The 8629-nt window shown below is 47.4% G+C and overlaps 1 protein-coding gene across 1 annotated transcript in view; it reads right to left on the bottom strand.

Moving 5' to 3' along the window:
* Window positions 1–8629, bottom strand: part of ugt8 (UDP glycosyltransferase 8) — an 84939-nt gene that overhangs the window by 16899 nt on the left and 59411 nt on the right. The window lies entirely within an intron of this gene.

The raw sequence follows: 8629 nt of genomic DNA, 5'->3' as shown, positions 1-8629 counted from the left end.
GTCTAAATCAGGCCCTGATTAGAGGGGAACAATGACTGGTGTCCCAGGTCTAAATCAGGCCCTGATTAGAGGGGAATCACCCACCTGGTGTCCCAGGTCTAAATCAGGCCCTGATTAGAGGGGAACAATGACTGGTGTCCCAGGTCTAAATCAGGCCCTGATTAGAGGGGAATCGCCCACCTGGTGTCCCAGGTCTAAATCAGGCCCTGATTAGAGGTGGACAATGTCTGGTGACCCAGGTATAAATCAGGCCCTGATTAGAGGTGGACAATGACTGGTGACCCAGGTCTAAATCAGGCCCTGATTAGAGGGCAATCACCCACCTGGTGTCCCAGGTCTAAATCAGTCCCTGATTAGAGGGGAATCACCCACCTGGTGACCCAGGTCTAAATCAGGCCCTGATTAGAGGGGAATCACCCACCTGGTGACCCAGGTCTAAATCAGGCCCTGATTAGAGGGAAATCACCCACCTGGTGTCCCAGGTCTAAATCAGTCCCTGATTAGAGGGGAATCACCCACCTGGTGTCCCAGGTCTAAACCAGGCCCTGATTAGAGGGGAAGAATGACTGGTGACCCAGGTCTAAATCAGGGCCTGATTAGAGGGAATAATGACTGGTGTCCCAGGTCTAAATCAGGCCCTGATTAGAGGGAAGAATGACTGGTGTCCCAGGTCTAAACCAGGCCCTGATTAGAGGGAATAATGACTGGTGTCCCAGGTCTAAATCAGGCCTTGCTTAGAGGGGAGAATGACTGGTGTCCCAGGTCTAAATCAGGCCCTGATTAGAGGGGAAGAATAAACATACAGCAGTGGAACTTCCAGGTCCAGATTTGAATGGGAGTGCAATACAGAGAAGTACAACCAAGAAACACTTTCAACATTCTAGAATTGAATGGCAGTTGGAAAGAACAGACTCTTGCACCCCAGCGGTGTTCTAGAACCCAGCGGTGTTCTAGAAACCAAACGGTACTCTAGAACCCAACGGTGGTGTGGGTGAAGTTGCAAAGGTATCTGAACTAAATGACTACCGCCCCGTAGCACTCACTTCTGTCATCATGAAGTGCTTTGAGAGACTAGTCAAGGATCATATCACCTCCACCTTACCTGACACCCTTGACCCACTTCCATTTGCTTACCGCCCCAATAGATCCACAGACGATGCAATCGCAACCACACTGCACACTGCACTAACCCATCTGGACAAGAGGAATACCTATGTAAGAATGCTGTTCATTGACTATAGCATTCAACACCATAGTACCCTCCCTCATTAAGCTGGAGGCCCTGGGTCTCAACCCCGCCCTGTGCAATTGGGTTCTGGACTTTCTGATTGGCCGCCCCCAGGTGGTGAGGGTAGGTAACAAAATCTCCACCCCCACTGATCCTCAACACTGGGGCCCCACAAGGGTGCATTCTCAGACCCCTCCTGTACACCCTGTTAACCACTACAGTGGTAGGCTTGATCACCAACAACAACGAGACGGCCTACAGGGAGGAGGTGAGGGCCCTCGGAGTGTGGTGTCAGGAAAACAACCTCTCACTCAATGTCAACAAAACAAAGGAGATTTCAGTGGACTTCAGGAAACAGCAGAGGGAACACCCTCCTATCCACATCGATGGGACAGCAGAGGGAACACCCTCCTATCCACATCGATGGGACAGCAGAGGGAACACCCTCCTATCCACATCGATGGGACAGCAGAGGGAACACCCTCCTATCCACATCGATGGGACAGCAGAGGGAACACCCTCCTATCCACATCGATGGGACAGCAGAGGGAACACCCTCCTATCCACATCGATGGGACAGCAGAGGGAACACCCTCCTATCCACATCGATGGGACAGCAGAGGAGAATGTGGTAAGTTTTAAGATCCTCGGGGTACACTTCACAGACAAACTGAAATGGTCCACCCACACAGACAGGGTGGTGAAGAAGGCGCAACAGCCTCAGGAGGCTGAAGAAATTTGGCTTGTCACCTAAAACCCTCACAAACTTTTACAGATGCACAATTGAGAGCATTCTGTCGGGCTGTATCACCGCCTGGTAGGGCAACTGCACCATCCACAACCACAGGTCTCTCCAGAGGGTAGTGAGGTCTGCACAATGCATCACCGGGGGCTAAACTACCTGCCCTCCAGGACACCTACACCACCCGATGTCACCGGGGGAAAACTACCTGCCCTCCAGGACACCTACACCACCCGATGTCACAGGAAGGCCAAAAAGATCATCAAGGACAACAACCACCCGAGCCCACTGCCTGTTCACCCCTCTATCATCCAGAAGGCGAGGTCAGTACAGGTGCATCAAAGCAGGGACCGAGAGACTGAAAAACAGCTTCTATCTCAAGGCCATCAGACTGTAAAACAACCATCACTAACACAGGGAGGCTGCTGCCTACATGCAGACTTGAAATCATTGGCCACTTTAATAATGATGTTTACATATCTTGTATTACTCATCTCATATGTATATACTGTGTTTTATACCATCTACTGCATCTTGCCTATGCCGCTCGGTCATCACTCATCCATATATTTATATGTACATATTCTTATTCATCCCTTTAGATTTGTGTGTATTAGGTAGTTGTTGGGGAATTAGTTAATTACTCGTTGGTTATTACTGCACTGTCGGGAACTAGAAGCACAAGCATTTCACTACACTCAGCATTAACATCTGCTAACCATGTGACCAATAACATCTGCTAACCATGTGACCATTAACATCTGCTAACCATGTGACCAATAACATCTGCTAACCATGTGACCAATAACATCTGCTAACCATGTGACCATTAACATCTGCTAACCATGTGACCATTAACATCTGCTAACCATGTGTATGTGACCATTAACATCTGAGAGAGATCTGTAGCTAGGGGGTAATAGTCTCTGATCCTAGATCTGTAGCTAGGGGGTAATAGTCTCTGATCCTAGATCTGTAGCTAGGGGGTAATAGTCTCTGATCCTAGATCTGTAGCTAGGGGGTAATAGTCTCTGATCCTAGATCTGTAGCTAGGGGTTAATAGTCTCTGATCCTAGATCTGTAGCTAGGGGGTAATAGTCTCTGATCCTAGATCTGTAGCTAGGGGGAAAGTACACCCTGGAGAGGGTAATAGTATCTGATCCTAGATCTGTAGCTAGGGGGTAATAGTATCTGATCCTAGATCTGTAGCTAGTGGGTAATAGTCTCTGATCCTAGATCTGTAGCTAGTGGGTAATAGTCTCTGATCCTAGATCTGTAGCTAGGGGGAAAGTACACCCTGGAGAGGGTAATAGTATCTGATCCTAGATCTGTAGCTAGGGGGTAATAGTCTCTGATCCTAGATCTGTAGCTAGGGGGTAATAGTCTTTTATCCTAGATCTGTAGCTAGGGGGTAATAGTATCTGATCCTAGATCTGTAGCTAGGGGGTAATAGTATCTGATCCTAGATCTGTAGCTAGGGGGAAAGTACTTCCTGGAGAGAGTCTCTGATACATGACTAAATGGCTTCAGTGTTTCTGACCTGAGAGCTGAGAGATACTGTGAGAAACTCCTCTGTCACTGCAGACACACTGGGACATTTGCATGCATTCATTATCTCCCTCTCTCTCCCTGTTCCACACTCCTTCTCTCCCTCTCAGCCCAAAACAAACCCACAATTCATCAGGCAACCAATCAATGATTCACTTCATATGTCTCCCCTCCTCATCTTCCTCTCTCTCCTCCTCCTCTCTTGCTTCTCTTTCTCCTTATGTCTCTCTTCCTCCCTCCTCTCTCTCGCTCTCTCTCCCACACTCCTTCTCTCCCTCTCAGCCCACAACAAACCCACAATTCACCAGGCAACCAATCAATGATACAATTCATCTCTCTCGCTCTCTCTCTCTCTCTCTCTCATGAATCCCCTGCTGCATCATGATGACACGACATGATGACACACACACACTTCACTAGCTTTCTTGAGCACAGGGACTATGGTGGAAACATGTAGGTATTACAGACTCGGCCAGGGAGATGTTGGAAATGTCAGTGAAAAAGACACTTGACAGTGGGTCAGTGCATGCTTTGAGTACAAGTCCTGGTAATCCGTCTGGCCCCGCGGCTTTGTGAATGTTGACCTGTTTAATTGCTCACATCGGCTACTGAGACCACTGTCACACAGTCTTCCAGAACAGCTAGCCCTCTCGTGCATGCTTCAGTGTTGCTTGCCTCAAAGTGAGCATAAAAGGCATTTAACTCATCTGGTAGGTTCGCATCACCGGGCAGCTCGCGTCTGGGTTTCCCTTTGTAGTCTGTAATAGTTTTCAAGCCCTGCCACATCTGACGAGCGTCAGAGCCGGTGTAGTTGGATTCAATCTTAGTCCTGTATTGATGCTTTGCTTGTCTGATGGTTCGTCTGAGGGCATAGCGGGATTTCTTATAAGTGTCCGGATTAGTGTCCCGCTCCTTGAGAGCGGCAGCTCTAGCCTTTAGCTCAGTTCGGATGTTTCCTGTAATCCATGGCCTCTGGTTGGGGTATGTACGTACAGTCACTGTGGGGATGTTTCCTGTAATCCATTGCTTCTGGTTGGGATATGTATGTACAGTCACTGTGGGGATGTTTCCTGTAATCCATGGCTTCTGGTTGGGGTATGTACGTACAGTCACTGTGGGGATGTGTCCTGTAATCCATGGTTTCTGGTTGGGGTATGTACGTACGGTCACTGTGGGGATGTTTCCTGTAATCCATGGTTTCTGGTTGGGGTATGTACGTACAGTCACTGTGGGGATGTTGCCTGTAATCCATGGTTTCTGGTTGGGGTATGTACGTACAGTCACTGTGGGGAAGTTTCCTGTAATCCATGGTTTCTGGTTGGGGTATGTACGTACAGTCACTGTGGGGATGTTTCCTGTAATCCATTGCTTCTGGTTGGGATATGTACGTACAGTCACTGTGGGGATGTTTCCTGTAATCCATGGCTTCTGGTTGGGGTATGTACGTACAGTCACTGTGGGGATGTTTCCTGTAATCCATTGCTTCTGGTTGGGATATGTACGTACAGTCACTGTGTGGATGTGTCCTGTAACCCAAGGTTTCTGGTTAGGGTATGTACGTACAGTCACTGTGGGGACGACGTCCTCGATGCCATCGGAAGGATCCCGGAACATATTCCAGGCTGTGCAAAACAGTCCTGTATTGTAGCCTCCTCGTCATCTGACCACTTCCGTTTTGAGCAAGTCACTGGTTACTTCCTGCTTTAGTTTTTTCGCTTGTAAGCAGGAATCAGCAGGATAAAATTATGGGCAGATTTGCCAAATGGAGGGCGAGGGAGAGCTTTGTACACGTCTTTGTATGTGGAGAAAAGGTGGTCTAGTGGTTTTTGTCCTCTGGTTGCACATGTGACAAGCTGGTAAAAATGTGGTGAAACGGATTTAAGTTTTCCTGCATTAAAGTCCCCGGCCACTAGGAGCGCCGCTTCTGGGTGAGCATTTTCTTCTTTGCTTATGGCCTTATAGAGTTGGTTGAGAGCGGTCTTAGTGCCAGCATTGGTCTGTGGTGGTCAATAGACGGCTACGAATAATATAGATGAGAACTCTCTTGGTAGATAGTGTGGTCCACAACTTATCATGAGGTACTCTACCTCAGGCGAGGTATTGTAGTCTATATAGGGAATAGAGTTCTGACCAGACATATTGTAGTCTATATAGGAAATAGGGTTCTGACTAGATATACTGTAGTCTATATAGAGAATAGGGTTTTGACTAGACATATTGTAGTCTATATAGGGGTCGTGACCAGCCTCACACTCCAGTACATTAGGTGATAGATAGAGAATATAGATGAACAGGGGGCTGTGACCAGCCTCACACTCCAGTACAGTAGGTGATAGATATAGAATATAGATGAACAGGGGGCTGTGACCAGCCTCACACTGCAGTACAGTAGGTGATAGATATAGAATATAGATGAACAGGGGGCTGTGACCAGCCTCACACTCCAGTACAGTAGGTGGTAGAGAATATAGATGAACAGGGGGCTGTGACCAGCCTCACACTCCAGTACAGTAGGTGATGATAGAGAATATAGATGAACAGGGGGCTGTGACCAGCCTTACACTCCAGTACAGTAGGTGATAGAGAATATAGATGAACAGGGGGCTGTGACCAGCCTCACACTCCAGTACAGTAGGTGATAGAGAATATAGATGAACAGGGGGCTGTGACCAGCCTCACACTCCAGTACAGTAGGTGATAGAGAATATAGATGAACAGTGACCAGCCTTACACTCCAGTACAGTAGGTGATAGAGAATATAGATGAACAGGGGCTGTGACCAGCCTTACACTCCAGTACAGTAGGTGATAGAGAATATAGATGAACAGGGGGCTGTGACCAGCCTTACACTCCCAGTAGGTGATAGAGAATATAGATGAACAGGGGGTGACAGTAGATAGATAGAGAATATAGATGACCAGCCTTACACTCCAGTACAGTATGATAGAATATAGATGAACAGGGGCTGTGACCAGCCTTACACTCCAGTACAGTAGGTGATAGATAGAGAATATAGATGAACAGGGGGCTGTGACCAGCCTCACACTCCAGTACAGTAGGTGATAGAGATAGAATATAGATGAACAGGGGCTGTGACCAGCCTTACACTCCAGTACAGTAGTGATAGATAGAGAATATAGATGAACAGTAGTGTGATAGAGAATATAGATGGGGGCTGTGACCAGCCTTACACTCCAGTACAGTAGGTGATAGAGAATATAGATGAACAGGGGCTGTGACCAGCCTTACAGTAGGTGATGATAGAGAATATAGATGAACACTGACCAGTACAGTAGGTGATAGAGAATATAGATGAACAGGGGCTGTGACCAGCCTTACACTGACAGTAGGTGATAGAGAATATAGATGAACAGGGGCTGTGACCAGCCTTACACTCCAGTACAGTAGGTGATAGATCCAGAGGTGATAGATATAGTGATATAGATGAACACTCCAGTACAGTAGGTGATAGAGAATATAGATGGGGCTGTGACCAGCCTTACACTACAGTAGGTGATAGATAGAATATAGATGAACAGCTGTGACCAGCCTTACACTCAGTACAGTACAGTAGGGGGGTGACCAGCCTTACACTCCAGTGATAGAGAATATAGATGAACAGGGGGGCTGTGACCAGCCTTACACTCCAGTACAGTAGGTGATGACCAGCCTCACACTCCAGTACAGTAGAGAATATAGATGAACAGGGGGCTGTGACCAGCCTTACACTCCAGTACAGTAAGTGATAGAGAATATAGATGAACAGGGGCTGTGACCAGAGGTGATAGAGAATATAGATGAACAGGGGGCTGTGACCAGCCTTACACTCAGTACAGTACAGTACCATCCAGCCTCACACTCCACAGTAGGTGATAGATATAGATGAACAGGGGGCTGTGACCAGCCTTACACTCCAGTACAGTAGGTGATAGTAGAATATAGATGAACAGGGGCTGTGACCAGCCTTACAGATACAGAGAATATAGATGAACAGGGGCTGTGACCAGCCTTACACTCCAGTACAGTAGGTGATAGAGAATATAGATGAACAGGGGGCTGTGACCAGCCTTACACTCCAGTACAGTAGGTGATAGAGAATAGATGAACAGGGGCTGTGACCAGCCTTACACTCCAGTACAGTAGGGTGATAGATGAACAGACCAATATAGATGAACAGGGGCGTGACATCAGCCTTACACTCCAATACAGTAGGTGATAGAGTATAGATGAACATGTGACCAGCCTTCAATAGGTGATAGAGAATATGAACAGGGGGCGTGACCAGCCTTACACTCCAGTACAGTAGGTGATATAGAATATAGATGAACAGGGGGCCGTGACCAGCCTTACACTCCAGTACAGTAGGTGATAGATAGAGAATATAGATGAACAGGGGGCCGTGACCAGCCTTACACTCCAGTACAGTAGGTGATAGAGAATATAGATGAACAGGGGGCTGTGACCAGCCTTACACTCCAGTACAGTAGGTGATAGATAGAGAATATAGATGAACAGGGGGCTGTGACCAGCCTTACACTCCAGTACAGTAGGTGATAGAGAATATAGATGAACAGGGGGCTGTGACCAGCCTTACACTCCAGTACAGTAAGTGATAGAGAATATAGATGAACAGGGGGCTGTGACCAGCCTTACACTCCAGTACAGTAGGTGATAGATATAGAATACAGATGAACAGGGGGCCGTGACCAGCCTTACACTGCAGTACAGTAGGTGATAGATATAGAATACAGATGAACAGGGGGCTGTGACCAGCCTTACACTGCAGTACAGTAGGTGATAGAGAATATAGATGAACAGGGGGCTGTGACCAGCCTTACACTCCAGTACAGTAAGTGATAGAGAATACAGATGAATAGGATCGTGACCAGCCTTACACTCCAGTACAGTAGGTGATAGAGAATATAGATGAACAGGGGTCGTGACCAGCCTCCACTCCAGTAGGTGGCGGTGTATCCACCTTTCAGTTGGTTGCGATCCACCAATAGAAATGTAAAGAAGAAGAAGGACAGATGAAAGCAATATGGTGGAAGTGGAACATCAGCTCAGAAATATAACACAGCCGTCTTCAAATCAAATGCAATATGGTGGAA

This window comes from Oncorhynchus nerka, unplaced genomic scaffold, assembly GCF_034236695.1.
Source record: "Oncorhynchus nerka isolate Pitt River unplaced genomic scaffold, Oner_Uvic_2.0 unplaced_scaffold_1276, whole genome shotgun sequence".
Classification (NCBI taxonomy): domain Eukaryota; kingdom Metazoa; phylum Chordata; class Actinopteri; order Salmoniformes; family Salmonidae; genus Oncorhynchus; species Oncorhynchus nerka.
Note: the sequence above shows the minus strand (reverse complement) of the source record. Positions and strands in the feature narration are given on the sequence as shown.